The sequence below is a fragment of the Moschus berezovskii genome, chromosome 11 (genome assembly GCF_049115385.1).
Source record: "Moschus berezovskii isolate FMDL1 chromosome 11, NW_MosBer_1.0, whole genome shotgun sequence".
In the NCBI taxonomy this organism is placed as follows: domain Eukaryota; kingdom Metazoa; phylum Chordata; class Mammalia; order Artiodactyla; family Moschidae; genus Moschus; species Moschus berezovskii.
Window position 1 is genome coordinate 41,629,299 of NC_142470.1, and position 13,936 is coordinate 41,643,234.

Genomic DNA, 13,936 nt, shown 5'->3' on the forward strand with positions numbered 1-13,936 from the left:
ATGAATTAATCTCAATGTCATAGGCTCTCAGTTTGAATCAATATCCCAAGACAAGCTCATGTCCCAAACAAAAAGCCTGAATTTCCTGGTCAGTTAGAAACCCAGAATAACAGTAATCTCCTTCTCATTGATAACCACAAACTTTAGAGGCACTTACTGGGGACAATATTTCTTCACTGATGTCATAGGTCTTAGTGGGCAGTGACACTCAATGACTCGTAAGCCTCATTCTAGGATCTTCACTTAATATCCCTGGAAATGCAATGCCACAGATCTGTGTGCAATGAACAGAAAGCTATCGATGGTTTTCCCTGTCAAAAGGCTTGTTTCCAGTAAAGAAAAGAAAGGATGAAGGGGCATTTTTCTCCTTCCTTATTTCCTAGCCTTTTATTCTTCCTTCATTTCCTCATAGAGTTAGGGTTTAAGGACACACATGCCTGTGTGTGCACACACACACATACACACATGCTTACAGATTACCAGTTGCACGTCTGCAACCTCTGGTCATAGAGGAGTAAAACACACAAGCAGTGTTTCACAGTATCTAAGGCAGGTTCCCAGTTGCAGTACATATTTACTAGCCAGCATCTGTCCATTGAGTACCTAGGTATATTTAATTTGTTAGTGTTATTTTCCATCTGAAATTAAAACAGTGGCATTAGTCAAAGATAAAAAAGGACTTAGAACACAGATGTGTACAGCAGAGCATCATAGAATCACCTATCCTCAACTCACCCCATTGATGCAAGTTTAGGAAGTTGCTCCGAGGCTCAGAAATGTTCTGAGCATCTGTCTGTTTGATTTTGCATCAGGGAAATGAATAAGATGGGAAAGGAAGAGTTGGTAACTATGGTATAAATCATTTGGTCTTAAGAGCTGATTCACCTATTTAAAAAAAAAAACAAAACAGAATTCAGTCTCAGGCCAGTCTGAAGTGGGAACATCAAGTTTATTGACATTGTTCATTGGTGGAAGGACTGGAATGGACTTGAGAGGGTGTTTGTCTCCTCATTTTCTTAGGGCAGCTGCAACCCCTAACAGAGGCACCCATAATAGGATGATATATTTTCAGTCAATGATGTGTGTGGTTTTCCTCTCCTCCACCCCCAGCTATTAAAGCTGTATTCAGTGGGAGACACATAGTAATTTGCTGAAAATCACGATTTGCTAAGAAACTCACAAAACCCCAAGAGCCCATTATATTAGCAGAAGTGACAAGAAAATAAATGTTTTTGACAAGGGAGTGTTCCTATCCGGGGAAGATGGCTGCAACGTTGGTGATTATTCAGCAAATCAAACTTATTTAAACACACTGTCTCTGATACTTAATAAATGTTATAGTGTGGCTTTTTGTGGCTAATAAAACTTGGTTTACATTCCACGCCATGCCTTCTATGATTCGCCTCCTTGGGCTCACTTAAAGTGCATTAAGAGGCAGCAAGCAAGATGAGGGCGATTTGCTACAAAACTTAAATAATTCATTTATGCACCACTGCTTTCAGACTGTGTTTTTATAAATGCTGTAATGAGACAAGCTGTGAAATGTTCTTCATGGGGAAAAAAGCACGGAAGACCCTGAAAGAAAACCCCCTTTCCAAGCCGTATGTCTTTGAGATGCAGGGCAAAAGCAAGGGAATCATCTTTTACAGAAATGCTTATGTTATTTACCTACTTCTCAGAAGTAGAGCATCAACTAGTTATCATTTATACTTTTCCATTAACTAGAATTAAAGTTATGCCATACAGGAGAGTCTTAGTTCCTGAGTTACTTTGTAAAATTGATATGTCTAATCAAATTCCCAAAAGGATATTTGGGGAAAAAGATTTCACACACACACACACTCACACACACACAAATTGTTTGTCTGAAAAAATAACTGGACAAAAATATCCCATAAACATTCAAATATAAAAATTGATATGCACTTGAACTGTTAGATAATAAAACATGTAATAAAGGAAAGATATTTAAAAGAGTATTGTCCTAATCACAGAGTAAACAGACAACCAATGAAACAGTCTAAAAAGGAATAGGTGAGCTAGAAAAAATAGTCTAGAAACAAGTGGAGAATCCATATAATTCAATTTAAAATAAATGTAGCACCACACATCAGTGAGAAAAGAATATATAAAACATTTTCAAAAAAGTAACTAGGAACACAATTACACATTTACACATGTGCAACTATTACACAATTCCTAATTACTTATTTGAAAAAGAAATTATATTCAAAGAATTTACCAACTGAAAGTCCAGAGTTATGACATTTATCACAAGTGATATTGAAAAAATCTATAAACTATATATATATAAAAGATCTAGGAAAATTATAATTGAACATTTATGATCTTTGGTGGGAAGATCGTTCTAAATATAATAAAAATAATCTAAAAATAAAGAGATTATTATATTTTGTTACTGAGAAATATAAAAGTGGATATCTGTACATAAGAATGCTATTAACAAAATTAAAAGAAAAATAACAAATTTAAAAAATATCTCGTGTATAAGAAAGAGGAGCTTCCCAGGTGGCATTAGTGGTAAAGAACCTGCCTGCCAATGCAAGAGACGTAAGAGACACGGATTCAGTCTCTGGGTTAAGAAGATCCCCTGGAAGAGGGCATTGCAACCCACTCCAGTATTCTTGCCTGGAGAATCCCATGGATGGAGGAGCCTGGTAGGCTACAGGTCATAGGCTTGCAAAAGCCAGACATGACTGAAGCAACAGCATGAACACAGGAAAAGGGATTAGTTAATATCACTATTAACTACATAGTTTTCTTACATATCAAAAAGAAATATTTTTCAAAAAAATGAGTAAATTATATGATTAAAAAGCCTGAAAACATGAGAAATATAAAATAGCAAAAGATCCCTTGTTTTTGTTTGTTTTTACTTGTCACAATATCAGAGATAAAAGGTTCTGTTAATGACGAAAGAATTTTGAAAAAGTCATTCTCCTAAACTGTTGATAAGAGTATTAGTTGGTTGATTTTTTTCTAGTGAGAATATTCAGCAATAACCATGCATTACAAAATGTTTAAAAATACATCTTTGAGGCTGAGATTTCTCTTCTAGGAATTTGTACAAGAAATGAAAGAAATTTTTCAATGCCGTTTTGCTCAGTCATGTCTGACTCTTTGTGACCCCACCGACTGTAGCCCTCCAGGCTCTTCTGTCCATGGAATTCTCCAGGCAAAAATACTGGAATGGGTAACCATTCCCTTCTCAAAGGGATCTTCCTGACCCAAGGATTGAATCTGAGTCTCCCACATTGCTGGCAGATTCTTTACCGTCTGAGCCACCAAGACTTACAAACTGTGAAAATAAAGAAGCTCATTCCAAGGTTCTTCACGATAGCAAAAATTTGAGGAAAACAAGTTTTTTTCAAAGCAAAGTAATTTACATGTTATATGCTACTATGAATAATATTCATGTCAAGCAAACTAGTCTCTAAAGGAAAAGCATTACTAGAGACTCAAAAACAAACTAAAGAGAATTACTACATCTAGTCAATGTCAAAGTCACTGTGAAGAGTCAACAATGGAAATGGGCAGAAATTATAAGTAGAAAACCAACCAGGGAAATCTAGTCCAAGACCGGCTAGTAGAGACTTTAATGAAAAAAGTAGTCAACAGCATTATATGCTAATGAGAGGCCAAGATAAAGATGACAGAAAAGAACCCATTGGATTTTATATCTGAGGCATAACTGGCAACTTTGATAACATAATTTTGAGAAAGAGCTCAGGATAAAAACGTGTGGAGACTCAAAGTATGAGTCTGAATCTGGAAAACCTCTGCTCTAGTGGTACTGAGGCTGGAAGATGAACCAGGAGATTGTGGGAATATGGACACTACACTAAGAAAATCTTCATTAAGGCAGCGACAGTGATGGTCAAAGAACATGGACTGTCAAGTTTTGAAACTCATATCTGTGGTGGGAACAAAGGGATCTGATAAGTGACTAGATTATAGAGCACGAGACTGGAGGGAGCCAAGGAGAGAGACAAGCTGCATGTGTCTTTCATTTGGTTGAGAAACCTGGATAGATGAAGCAATAGAGGCTTGAATACATGAGGTAGGATGGTTTGGGGGAAAAAACAAAGACTTCTATTTTGGATATGAGATGTAAGAGATGACTGTGTAATATTCTATAAGAAATACCTAGAAGTCACTTGGATTTATGGATCTTGAACTGACAAGAAAGATCAAGATGAAAATATAGATTTGTGACTAATCTACACACAGAAGGATAAATTCATACAGCAAAAGTAATATAGTTGGATGAAGTAATATAGTTGTAATATAGAATATAATAGAAGTAATATAGTTGGATTGTTGGATGGCATCACCGACTCGATGGACATGGGTTTGAGGAAGCTCTGGGAGTTGGTAATGCACAGGGAAGCCTGATGTGCTGCAGTCCATGGGGTCGCAAAGAGTCGGATGTTACTGAGTGACTGAACTGAACGAAAAGTAATATAGTAATAGTATATACGAAAGCTCTTAGAGCTAAAACAGAAGAGATTGCAACAGAAAGTCTGAAAAATCAAGGCATGAAAACATGATGGTAAAGAACCAGGGAAGAAGATATGATGCAGAAAATAAAGAATCCAATTGCTTATGAAAGAGATATTTTTGTTCTTACACAGATAAAAGACTGAAAATCTTCTGTCTTCTTTCAAGCCAGGATGGAAATATTTGCAAGGAAAGTGGAAAAATGCTGGCTGGAAAGTCCTCCCACACCACAGATCCAAAGTCCATAGCTATAAATGAACTGCAAGATAGGGCCAGACTTGCATTTTGTAAACAAAAAGAGACAGTTCTCAGACAAAAAAAGGAAAAGAAACTTGTGTTTGTCTCTAAAATAATATTCATCACTTTGATAAATTAACTTTTTTTCCCTACTCCAGGGTATCTGGCTTTCTCTTCTTTTGTATTTTGCCTCTGGGTAGAGCATCACAGGAAATGTCTTCTACAGCCCACTTTACCCACTTCTCTTGAGCCCTGAGGTCCTCTCCCTCTCCTCTTCTCTTCACAAAAACAGATTGGCATGTATTTTGTTTGTTTGTTTGTTTTTCTTTGCTTTGCTCCTCTAGTGGAGGAAAACTAGTTTGGTAGAACTAGATACCAGGTCCATTTTGATGCGCTTATATTATTTCGTATGGGCTACCACAACAAATCACCATAGACTAGATGGCCTAATATTGGAAATTTATTTTCTCACAATTCTGGGGACTATAAGTACATGATCAAGGTTCAATAAAGTTGGTTTCTGCTGAAAACTCCCTTTCGGACTAAAGGACACCTGACTTCTAGCTGTGACCTCACATGGCTTTTCCTCTGTGACACATGAAAAGAAGAGTGAGTCTGGGGGAGGAGAGAACTCTCTGGTGTCTCCTCTTAGAAGGACAGTAATCCATTAGATCAGGGCTCCACCCATACGACCTCATTTAATTTACTTAGCTCTTACAAGTTGTATCTCCAAATATTGCATTGGGGGTTAGAGCTTCAAAATATAAATTGGGGGGAGGGGCATGACTCAATCCATACCAGGGCTTATCTTACTGAGATAATTCAAAAGGCAGAATAAAGGAGAGCCAAATGACAGTGGGTTTTGAATACCTGTTTAAGCTATTAAAAGAGTTCTAGAGAATCTCATGAGAACTGAAGATTGCTGGTTCTTTTCTTGATATTCTAGAGAGTTGATCTCTGTAAACATTCTAAAATTACAATATCCATTTTTTTCAGCTAATGTAAATAACCATTTATGATTTATTGATATAAATAATATGTAAATTTATATAAGGGTGACTATCTCTTCATCCTGGTGAGCTCTAAATAACAACATGGAACCATTGTAAGGACTATTTACATGGAAAGAATGCAAGAGTAACAGCCTAAACTATAAAATCACTTGAAAATTGGAGGATTATCTCCAATTTGTGGAGGATTATCTCAGCAGGCTCTTGGTGTTTATGGCTCATCTCCAGAGAAGATCCCAGAGAACCATTTAATAATAACTTTCTGAACACCCTTTCCTTGGGAAGGTGGAGGTGATTGGGCTGTGGTGGGAGGTTCAATAGGATAGATGAAATTGACCATGGCCATAGTCCTCACCTTGAATTTTGTCCCTATCACATCCTTTGACATTGGTGATTAACCCCCAAAAAGAGAGGAAAAACACAAGAAACTGAAAGAAGTAAACAGTGAAATATACTTGCCTCTATGAGTACTAAAGAGGCTGAAAGCACACAGCTTCCCTGTTTGAAATTCACCAATAAAGATGAAACACCAGTGGGAAGAGGATTTTTCTCTTTGCTTCCATTCAGCAGCTATAGGCAGAGGTCCAGTGATATTATACCAGTGTTGCTGAGGTCATGAGAAAAATAAGATGCATCCACAGCCACCCCTGTCAGACAGTGGCAGAGGCCAGGAGGGGAAACAATGAAGGAATACTCAGAGTCCCCAGGAAGACCTGGGCGAGATTTTAGGAATGCCTGGAGACCAAGGGAGCAATGAATACAGCTAAGCTTCTTACTGTCCATAGGGGGCTGTATGCCTGCCACTACTGCTAACATGTCACAGAGTTTTCCATTTCCTTAAGGTGGTGAGGGCAGGGATGTAAAGACTGCAGTTGCTTGTGAGTCTTTTGTGTATCTGACTGCAGGTCTGGTGCTATGGAAGGGCATACATCTCAAGAAGGAAGGCTACATCAATTTAACTGTCCATCCACAGTGCCTGAAGAGTACACCATATAGCCATAGTAGGAGAAGACAATGGCAAGCCACTCCAGTACTCTTGCCTGGAAAATCCCATGGATGGAGGAGCCTGGTGGGCTGCAGTCCATGGGGTCGCTAAGGGTCGGACACGACTAAGCGACTTCACTTTCACTTTTCACTTTTACGCATTGGAGAAGGAAATGGCAACCCACCCCAGTGTTCTTGCCTGGAGAATCCCAGGGACGGGGGAGCCTGGTGGGCTTCCGTCTATGGGGTCACACAGAGTCGGACATGACTGAAGTGACGTAGCAGCAGCAGCAGCTGCCATGGCAGGAAGGTTAGTGAGCAACCCTTTGATGGCTCAAGATAGTCAATGGTGGTGATAATGTAACTCTCGAAGGCCACAGGAAGAGAGAAGAGTGTGATTCAGCAGCTGAGGCATGAAAAGGTCCTGTCATGCATATGAATGTAATAATCTTTACACATGTGTGTCACTCCCTCTACATACACCTAAATACACATTTGCACATGTAAAATTATACTCTTTTTTCTTTTAGACTTTTTAATTGAGATGTAATTGACATATAATGTTGTATTAATAGGTTTAGGTGTACAACAGAGTGATTTGAAATGGGAAGGAAATTTTTAAAAAGGCGGGGTGTATGTATACATATAGTTGATTCACTTTGCTGTACTATAGAAATTAATATAACATTGTAAATGTTATATTTACATTGTTACAATATATATTACAAAATATACTCCAATACATTGTTACAATGTATATTACAAAAAATACTCCAATACAATAAAAAAAAAGACCTCATGACACAAAAAATTTGCAACTATATATGGTGATACACCTTAACTAAACTTACTGTAGCAATTACTCTGTGTGTGTGTGTGTGTGTGTGTGTGTGTGTGTTAGCCACTCAGTCATGTCTGACTCTCTGCAACCCCATGGACTGTAGCTCACCAGCCTCCTCTGTCCATCAAAATCTCCAGGCAAGAATACTGGGGTGGGTACCATTTGCTTCTCCAGGGGATCTTCCCAATCCAGAGATTGAACCCAAATCTCCCACATTGCAGATGGATTCTTTACCGTCTGAGCCATCAGGGAAGCCCAATCATTTTGTACCCTAATTCTTTTAACTGCATGTCTCACCTGTCCACTCACCCCACACTCCAGTCAACACACCCACAAACTGTGGTTATAAATCACCTTTGTTCCTTCTTGGTTAACTTGGATTTTCATTTCAGCCTTACTTCACTTGCAAGTTGATGTTCAAGTGATCGACCTTCTCTCACTTCAACAGAAGAATATATGTTTTGCAGATAAAACCTTGACGAAAGCTTCCAAGTCAGGATTCAGTTTGGTTCCCAGTGTGGGAAAATGAGTGAGCTTCTGTGGTTTCTTCCTGAGCCTGAAGGGGAAAAATACAATAGAAAATAAACATATAGACATCTCTCAGGGCACCCATCTAAAAATGTCCCAGTTGGAGCCCAGCCCGAAAGCTGCATCAGCTGCTTTACCTCAACTTTTTGCCCTTTTCCCAACATGCACATATTTATAACCTGGGTTTCCCAAACATTACTTTATATTTCCGCCATCTGGTTTATGGATTTCTTTTTTTTTTAACATGCTACAGGCTGCCAAACAGTAAAGCTAGTAAGATTCTTGTTGGAGGGAAAGCAGCTCTAGCAGAGTGTTGTAAAATAACATCACATTAGCTACTTGGAAGCAGTAGCACAGCTCCAGAGATTCAGGAACTCTGGAAGACTTGGAGAGGGTTTAATGAGGAGGCAACTGGATCACTTATACGTTTTGGCAGAATATAAAAACATTCTCCTCCATAAGTATACAGAGATACAGAGAATCTTAGTTACCAAAAAGTAAAAGGTGAAATGCTGTAAATTTGCCATCATTTTATGACTGTGTCTCTACCATAGAAAAATGATATGCTGGATGAGCCTAGAGATGATCATACTAAGCTAAGTAACACGGACAAAGACAAATATCATATGTGGATTATACGTGGAATCCAAAAAAAAAGATACAAATGAATTTACTTACAAAACAAAAATGGACTCACAGACATAGAAAACAAACTTATGGTTACCAAAGCAGAAGGGTGGTGGAAGGGATAAATTGGGAACATGGGATTAACAGATACATACCATTACCTGTAAAATAGATACTCACTAAGGACCTACATTATAGCACAGGGAACCACACTCAATATTTTACAATAACCTATATGGGAAAAGAATCTATGAATATATATATATTTAAATATATATACATATTCAAATATATATATATATATAAATCACTTATACACTTGAAACCAGCACAACATATTAAATCAACTATACTTCAGTAAAAATAATGCAGAGACCCAGCTATTGGGTTTTTGTTGCTTCCACTTGTGCCATGAAATAGCATCAAGGCAGTGTTAAAACAGGCCTCCCTTGTTCAATGGAAGGTCCTGTAAAGTTCATGTCACAGCAGCATTTTTGTTAAGTGAATCCTGTTTCACTGTTCAATTCCATTATAAATGTCAGAGCTTCAGTCTACGGGAAAACAGCTGGCCCCAAGTAGAATGAAATCACAGGTCAGAATGTGGAAAATATCTTCAAAACACGTATTTAAAGGAACAAATCATATCTGGAAAAAATTATCATTCAAGATATGTTTAAAAGTATTCTGCACTCAAATAATGACATAGAAATAAAAATACAGGGTTGAGAAATCCTGGCAGCTTTCTCTTCTGCCTCAATCTGAATTTCTACATTGCAGTTGATGTTAAGAAAGAAATTCCAAATGATCCTAACATTTGGCTAAGGATGGTTTTTTGTTTTAATCGACTTTAATTACCTTAAGGTTTTTGACTTGACATTCTAGGTAATTTTTTTTATTTGCAGGGGATTGGCGATGAGGTGGAGTACACTTTTTCTAGACTTTTGTGTTAACTCTCCAATTATCTCTGTCTGGATCCTTATACTAGGGCAACAAAGAGGAAAGTGTAAAATATAGTACCCAAAGTGTGCATTTCTTGTTTCCCTGGGGAGTTCTGCGCTGGTGTTCGCAGAAACAGGTGTTATTTAGCAAATGACTTTATGGCTTTGAAAAGGTCATAACTGTATATTTTGTGATTGGGACCAAATTGTTTTATTTAGCTGTTAATATTTTTCTCATCTGGGGCCGTTAGCATATCAAGTGGTGTTTTGTTTTTTTTTCCAATTTGGCTGTGCCAGGTCTTAGTTTTGGCATATGGGATCTAGTTCCCTGACCAGGGATAGAACCCAGGCCCCTTGCATAAGTAGCACAGAGTCTTAGCCACTGGAACACCAGGGAAGGGCCTCAAGCGGTGTTTTTTGAGTTTAGAAAGATTTTGCACACTGATTCCACAGACGTATCCATTTACTCATCCATTCTTTCACTTATTTTTTAATACAAGTCACCACTGTAAAGATGCCCATAGAGCCCAGATAAGATTGGACATATCTAAAATGTTGAGCACAGTATTATAGTTTGTCATTTAATCACCATTCCTAAAAATGTAAGGATTATTATTCCCATTTTAGAAATGTGTAAGGTTCAGAGTGGGCACGTAATTTGCCCAGGCAAGGTCCGTCTAGTCAAGGCAATGGTTTTTCCCGTGGTCATGTATGGATGTGAGAGTTGGACTGTGAAGAAAGCTGATCGCCAAAGAATCGATGCTTTTGAACTGTGGTGTTGGAGAAGACTCTTGAGAGTCCCTTATACTGCAAGGAGATCCAACCAGTCCATTCTAAAGGAGATCAATCCTGGATGTTCATTGGAGGGACTGATGCTAAAGCTGAAACTGCAATACTTTGGCCACCTCATGCAACGAGTTGACTCACTGGAAAAGACTCTGATGCTGGGAAAGGTTGGGGGTGGGAGGAGAAGGGGACGACAGAGAATGAGATGGCTGGATGGCATCACCGACTCTGTGGACATGAGTTTGAGTGTACTTCGGGAGTTGGTGAGGGACAGTGAAGCCTGGCGTGCTGTGATTCATGGGGTCGCGGAGAGTCGGACACGACTGAGCGACTGAACTGAACTGAACTGATGCTAGTATTAAGCAACAGAGCCCATATTTCAACTTGGGGTTCTCTAATATAAAACTCCAAAGCTTCCATTACAATGTCATATTGTTTAAGAATGTTTGCCAGTTTAAGAATGAGATCACCAAATTATAAGGAAGAAATGGGATCCTTAAGTTTTGAAACCATAACTGTTTCATATGCTGTTATGGGAACACCATAACCATACGCTGTTCCCAGCATGATGACATGTTTTAATTTAAGGATTAAAGAATTTTTTAAATTTTGGATTCTGGGAGACAACTGGAGAGGAATACCTGTACTAATTAAAATAAATGTCTTGTTAACATATTTACTGAGAGTTGGAGATCTTCTTGACATTAGTTGTACGGGATAAAATCTATCACCCTGGGATCCATCATGTTACTGCCATCTGCACATATTTGAAGAGGAAGGGGAAGATGGAAGGGAGGTGGCCAGGCTAAAATCCCCTTGGGGACAGTCTCAGCGCAGGGGAAATGGGTGGTGGGGATGAAACATTTCAAGGGATTCTCTTGCTTCTGCTTTGTTCTTGATCAGGACCAATTCTAGCCCTCATACATTAAAAGAGAGAAAAGAGAGAAATACAACAGGAAGAGGGAAAGAGAAGCAAGAAATATTAGTGAAAAATAGGGTAGGCAAACTCATAGGAAAGTTTTCCTATGAATTCAGAAATACCAAAATGAAGCAGAGTCCTCCAAAAATGTCAGGATTATTATTTTATATTTATTCAATGAATTTCAAAGTCCTGGGGGTGGGACATTTCCTCCCTAACATGAGTAACATAGGTGCAAAAGTACATAAAGTACAGAGACTCTTCAATGGGTCAATGTGCTACGCTTGAAATGGCCTCTGCTGCCATTGGAATCAACAGGGCATTCAAACACAGTTTAATGGTATACTAACATCAAAAACTTAAAAACATATTTTTGAAAACTTGTATTGAAATGTATTTGACATACAACATTGAGTAAATCTACAGTGCACAACACCTTATATATAATATGGATAGCATTTATATATTATAATATGATTATCATTGTAGGGATAATTAGCATCTCTACCACATTATGTGATTATCCTTACTTTTAGTGGTTGGAATAATGAATAGTAATCTCTTAGCAAGTTTGATGACTATAATACAATATTTTTGTCTATATTCACAGTATTGTGCATTAGATCTCTATGGATAATTTACCACTGGTTGTACGTTTGCACCCTTAAATAGCATGTCTAATATCCCCCATCCTCTATCCCCTGGCAACTATTGTTCACCCTCTGTTTTCACAAGTTTGGCATTTTTAGTTTCTACATATACATGATATCATCTAGTTCTTGTCTTTCTCTGTCTGACTTCAACCCTTTTATCTTAGAAAACTCTGGTTGAATCTTCAGGGACTCCCTTAGAGTGTACCTCACGTCTCTGATTGGATCTGTGGTCTCTAACATACGTAAGAAAGGCAATGCTAAAGAATGCTCAAACTACCACACAATCGCACTCATCTCACACGCTAGTAAAGTCATGCTCAAAATTCTCCAAGCCAGGCTTCAGCAATATGCGAACCGTGAACTTGCAGATGTTCAAGCTGGTTTTAGAAAAGGCAGAGGGATTGCATTGAATGTATAAATTACTTTGGGTAGTATACTCATTTTTACAATATTTATTCTTCCAATCCATGAACACGGTATATTTCTCCATCTATGAGTGTCCTCTTTGATTACTTTCACTAGTGTTTTATAGTTTTCTATGTACAAGTCTTTTGTTTCCTTAGGTAGATAATTTCCTAAGTATTTAATTCATAATCAGAAAAATGCAAATCAAAACCACAATGAGATACCATTTCACACCAGTCAGAATGGCTGCTATCCAAAAGTCTACATGCAATAAATGCTGGAGAGGGTGTGGAGAGAAGGGAACCCTCTTACGCTGTTGGTGGGAATGCAAACTAGTACAGCCACTATGGAGAACAGTTTGGAGATTCCTCAAAAAACTGGGAATAGAACTGCCATATGATCCAGCAATCGCACTCCTGGGCATACACACCGAGGAAACCAGAATTGAAAGAGACACATGCACTCCAATGTTCATTGCAGCACTGTTTATAATAGCCAGGACATGGAAGCAACCTAGATGTCCATCTGCAGACGAATGGATAAGAAAGCTTTGGTACGTATACACAATGGAGTATTACTCAGCCATTAAAAAGAATGCATTTGAACTGGTTCTAATGAGGTGGATGAAACTGGAGCCTATTATACAGAGTGAAGTAAGCCAGAAAGAAAAACACCAATACAGTATACTAATGCATATATATGGAATTTAGAAAGATGCAAATGATAACCCTGTATATGAGACAGCAAAAGAGACACAGATGTATAGAACAGTCTTTGGGACTCTGTGGGAGAAGGTGAGGGTGGGATGGTTTGGGAGAATGGCATTGAAACATGTGTATTATCATATGTGAAATGAATCGCCAGTTCAGGGTCGATGCATGATACAGGATGCTTGGGGCGGGTATGCGGGGATGACCCAGAGGGAGGATAAGGGGAGGAGGGAGGTGGGAGTGGGGTTCGGGAGGGGGAACTCATGTATACCTGGGGCAGATTCATGTCAATGTATGGCAAAACCAACTAATATAATATTGTAAAAAAATTAGCCTCCAATAAAAATTAAAAAAAAAAGAAAAGGCAGAGGAACCGGAGATCACTTTGCCAACATCTGCTGGATCATCGAAAAAGCAAGAGAGTTCCAGAAAAACATCTATTTCTGCTTTATTGACTATGCTAAAGACTTGACTATGTAGATCACAACAAACTGTGGAAAATTCTGAAAGAGATGAGAATACCAGAACACCTGACCTTCCTCTTGAGAAACCTGTATGCAGGTCAGGATGCAACAGTTGAAACTGGACATGGAACAAAAGACTGGTTCCAAATAGGAAAAGGAAGTACGTCAAGGCTGTATATTGTCACCCTGCTTATTTAACTTATATACAGAGCATCATGAGAAACCCTGGGCTGGAAGAAGCACAAGCTGGAATCAAGATTGCCAGGAGAAATATCAATAACCTCAGATATGCAGATGACACCACCACCCTTAT